General features: G+C 39.1%; 1 long non-coding RNA gene across 1 annotated transcript in view; it reads right to left on the bottom strand.

The window, feature by feature from the left end:
• Window positions 931-4,997, bottom strand: part of LOC107637804 — a 9,746-nt gene continuing 5,679 nt past the window's right edge. The window contains exon 3 of the long non-coding RNA XR_001619537.2: window positions 931-1,019. This is a non-coding gene — a long non-coding RNA (uncharacterized LOC107637804). The remainder of the gene's footprint in view (window positions 1,020-4,997) is intronic.

The raw sequence follows: 4,997 nt of genomic DNA, 5'->3' as shown, positions 1-4,997 counted from the left end.
CTTAGTATCATTAGTGGCTGTTGCAATTGCCTCTACCCATTTAGATACATAGTCTACTACCACCAGAATATAAGTGTTTGAGTATGATGGTGGGAAAGGCCCCATGAAGTCAATACCCCATACATCAAAGAAATCAATCTCTAAGATCCCTTGCTGAGGCATGGCATAACCGTGAGGCAGATTACCAGCTCTCTGGCAACTGTCACAGTTACGTACAAACTCTTGGGAGTCTCTATAGAGAGTAGGCCAGTAGAAGCCACATTGGAGAACCTTTGTGGTTGTTCGCTCACCTACGAAATGTCCTCCATATTACGATCTATGGCAATGCCATAAGATTTTCTGTGCCTCTTCTCTAGGCACACATCTATGGATTACTCCGTCTGCAAACCTCTTAAAGAGATATGGTTCATCCCACAAGTAGTACTTTGCATCAGAAATCAATTTTTTCGTTTGCTGCTTACTGTACTCTTTGGGTATGAATCTTACAGCTTTATAGTTTGCAATGTCCGCAAACCACGGTACTTCCTGAATGGCAAAGAGTTGCTCATCTGGAAAGGTTTCAGAGATCTTAGTAGGAGGGAGGGACGCTCCTGCCACTGGTTCTATCGGGGACAAGTGATCAGCTACTTAGTTTTCTGTCCCTTTTCTGTCTCTTATTTCTATGTCAAACTCTTGCAGAAGCGACACCCATCTTATGAGTCTGGGTTTTGAATCCTGCTTTGTAAGGAGATATTTTAGAGCAGCATGGTCAGTGTTCTTGAATATTCTATTTACTTCATTTTTTCTTTGATTTTTTTGTAGAATGTGACTTTTTTAGTGCCATCTTCTTTATTATTAGCATTGATAAGAATTCTCTTGTTAAGACCCTATGAACAATTAAACAAAACCTCAGATTCGGGAAGGGGCTCTGGTGTATAGAGGATCTCGCCGTTAAAAAAGTAATCATAGAAACGATGGAACCCACCATTTCTTTATCTATTTCTATTTTATTTACTATGTTTTTTCTCAATTCAATACACCTTTTGATCCTAATAAATAAGATTTGAACTTGTCAATGGCATAAACCACTGCAAGCAACTCCTTTTCTGTGGTTGTGTAATTCTTCTGCGCGTCATTTAAAACACGGCTAGCATAATAAATGACATGAAAAAGCTTGTCATGCCTCTGTCCCAATACTACACCAATGGCATGGTCACTGGCATCACACATTAGTTCAAATGGTAATGTCCAGTCTGGTGCAGAAATGACTGGTGCTGAGACCAGCTTAGCTTTCAGAGTCTCAAATGCTTGTAGACACTCTGTGTCAAAGACAAATGGTGTTTTAGCAACTAGCAGATTGCTCAGAGATTTTGTAATTTTTGAAAAATCCTTTTTAAACCTCCTATAGAATCCTGCATGCCCCAAAAAGCTTCTGATTGCCTTAACATTGGCAGGTCGTGGTAGTTTTTCAATTACCTCTACCTTAGCTTGATCCACCTCTATTCCCTTGTTCAAAATTTTGTGCCCAAGGACAATTCCTTCAGTCACCATAAAGTGACATTTCTCCCAGTTTAAAACCAGGTTAGTCTCTTGGCACCTTTTCAGAACAAGTGGTAGATGGTCAAGACAGGAGCTGAATGAGTCTCCAAATACTGAGAAGTCATCTATGAAGACTTCCAAAAATTTCTCTACTATATCAGAGAAGATAGAGAGCATGCACCTCTGAAAGGTTGTAGGTGCATTGCACAGACCGAATGGCATCCTTCTGTAGGCAAAGACTCCAGATGGACATGTGAATGCTATTTTCTCTTGGTCTTGAGGATCTACTGCAATTTGGTTGTAACCTGAATAGCCATCCAAAAAGCAGTAGTATTCATGACCTGCTAGTCTCTCTAGCATCTGGTCTATGAATGGTAAAGGGAAATGATCCTTTCTGGTGGCTGTATTGAGCCTTCTGTAGTCAATATACATACGCCACCCTGTAACTGTTCTTGTAGGAACCAGTTCATTCTTTTCATTATGAACCACTGTCATACCTCCCTTCTTGGGGACAACATGGACAGGGCTCACCCAGGGGCTATCAGAAATAGGATAAATAATCCCAGCCTCTAGTAACTTAGTGACTTCTTTCTGCACCACCTCCTTCATAGCTGGATTCAGCCGCCTCTGTGGTTGAACCACTGGCTTAGCATCATCCTCTAATAGGATCTTGTGCATGCATCTGGCTGGGCTAATGCCCTTAAGATCACTTATGGACCACCCAAGAGCTGTCTTGTGTGTCCTTAGCACCTGAATTAGTGCTTTCTCTTCCTGTGGCTCTAAAGCAGAGCTTATGATTACCGGAAAAGTGTCATCTTCTCCCAGAAATGCATATTTCAGGGATGGTGGTAGTGGCTTTAGCTCGGGTTTAGGAGGCTTCTCCTCTTCCTGAGGAGTTTTTAGAGGTTCTTCTATTTTCTATGATTCTTCCAGATCAGGCTAAACATCTTTAAAAATGTCCTATAGCTCTGATTCGAGACTCTCAGTCATATTGACCTCTTCAACCAGGGGGTCAATGATATCAGCACCCATGCAGTCTTTTGATGTGTCTGGATGCTGCATAGCTTTGACAGCATTCAACTTGAACTCATCCTCATTGACTCTCAGGGTTATCTCCCCTCTTTGGACGTCAATGAGGGTTCGTCCAGTTGCTAGGAAAGGTCTTCCTAGAATGAGAGTTGCACTCTTGTGCTCCTCTATTTCCAGCACTACAAAGTCAGTGGAGAAAGCAAATGGCCCAACCTTGACAATTATGTCCTCAATTACGCCTGATGGAATCTTAATGGAGCCATCAACAAGTTGGAGGCATATCCGGGTTGGTTTAACTTCATCAGTCCAACCAAGCTTTTTGATAGTGGATGCAGGTATTAGGTTGATACTTGCCCCAAGATCACATAGAGCTGTCTTGGTACAAGCACCCTCTAATGTGCATGGTATCATAAAGCTTCCGGGATCTTTAAGCTTCTCTGGTAAGCTTTTCAGAATGACTGTACTGCATTCTTCAGTGAGGAAAACTTTTTCAGTTTCTCTCCAATCCTTCTTATGACTTAAGATCTCTTTCATGGACTTAGCATAAGAGGGTATTTGCTCAAGTGCCTCTGCAAACGGAATCTTTATTTCAAGAGTCCTAAGATAGTCTGCAAATCGGGCAAATTGTTTATCCTGTTCTGCTTGGCAGAGTTTCTGAGGATATGGCATCTTGGCTTTATATTCTTCAACCTTAGTTGCTGCAGGTTTATTTCCTACAGAAGTGGTTGGAGAAGCCTGCTTAAGGGGGTTGTTATCAGCACTTGCAGGTGTCTGATCCCTCATTGGCATTTGAACGCCAGAATTGGGTGTTTAACGCCAGATTTCCACCCTTTTCTAGCGTTTGGACGCCAGAACTGGCCATCTATTGGGTGTTTAATGCCAATTTCACCCCTTTTTCTGGCGTTAGAATGCCAGAATCATTCCTCTCTGGGCTCTTACCGTCCTCAGAGGGATTTTGGACAGTAGTTTGGTCATCCTCTGTCAGTTGTTTCTTTCTTGGCTTTTTGCTGCCTTGAGTTGAGACATTCAATGTCTTCCCACTCCTTAACAGAATAGCTTGGGACTCTTCTGTTATCTGTTTAGATAGCTGCTGTCTTGTCTGGTTCAATTGTGCTTCCATATTCTTGTTGGCATTTTTAGTGTCTTGTAGCATCTCTTTAAATTCTGTTAACTATTTTGTTATAAGAAACAACTGTTGATTGAGTTCAATAACTTGTTCTGGAGGACTAAGTTCAATGGATAGTGCTTTAGCCTCTTCTTTCATGGAGGACTCACTACTTAAGTACAGATGCTGATTTCTAGCAACTGTATCAATGAGCTCTTGAGCCTCTTCAATTGTCTTTTTCATGTGTATAGATCCACCAGCTGAGTGGTCTAGAGACATCTAGGCTTTTTCTATAAGCCTATAGTAAAAGATGTCTAATTGCACCCATTTTGAAAACATTTCAGAGGGGCATTTACTTAGCATCTCTCTGTACCTCTCCCAGGCATTATAAAGAGATTCATTATCCTCTTGTTTAAAGCCCTGGATGTCCAGCCTTAGCTTTATCATCCTTTTCGAAGGGAAATATTGATTCAGAAATTTTTTCTGATAACTGTTTTCATGTTCTTATGCTTGCTGTGGGTTGGTTATTTAACCACCTCTTAGCTTGATCTTTTAGAGAAAATGGAAATAGTAATAATCTGTAGACATCCTGATCTACTTCCTTATCACGTACTGTGTCAGCAATTTGTAAGAACTGTGCCAGAAACTCAGTAGGTTCTTCCTGTGGAAGACCGGAATACTGGCAGTTTTGCTGCATCATTATAATAAGCTGAGGGTTTAGCTCAAAATTACTGGCTATAATAGGGGGTATACAGATACTATTCTTCATATGAAGCATTAGTGGGGTTAGCATATGACCCCAGAGTCCTTCTGGACTGTTCATTTCCACTTGAGTCCATAATGAACCTCTCTTGTTTCTGTATACACAGTTAACAAAGAAATGAAAATATCTGTGTCTCTATGTCAGGATATAGAGCACTGGTATTGGAAGAAGGATTATGTTTTGAAAAACAAAAATAGAATAAAAGAAAAATTAAAATATTTTTGTTTTTATTTTATTTATTTAATGCTAATTTGAAATTAAAGAAATTAAAATAAAGTAAATGGGAAAGATGGTATAAGTTTCGAAAATTAAAAGAAAAGAAATAAAAGAAAATTGAAAACTAAAATAATTAATTAATTAAAAAGATTTGAAAATTTTTTTAGTGTGATTTTGAAAAAATGAAGAGAGAGAAAGTGGTTAGGAAGTTTTGAAAAAGATATGTCTTAAAATTAAAGATACTTGTAAGAAAATAAATAAAAGAAAAGATTTGAAAAAGATATGTTTTTAAAATTTTAAAGATTGAAACTTTCTTAACAAGAAAATTCCAAACTTAAAATTTTTCAATCAAAATAATAAAATAGG

The sequence above is a fragment of the Arachis ipaensis genome, chromosome B04, assembly GCF_000816755.2.
Source record: "Arachis ipaensis cultivar K30076 chromosome B04, Araip1.1, whole genome shotgun sequence".
NCBI classification, from domain to species: Eukaryota; Viridiplantae; Streptophyta; class Magnoliopsida; order Fabales; family Fabaceae; genus Arachis; species Arachis ipaensis.
This window is presented reverse-complemented; position numbering and strand designations above follow the sequence as displayed.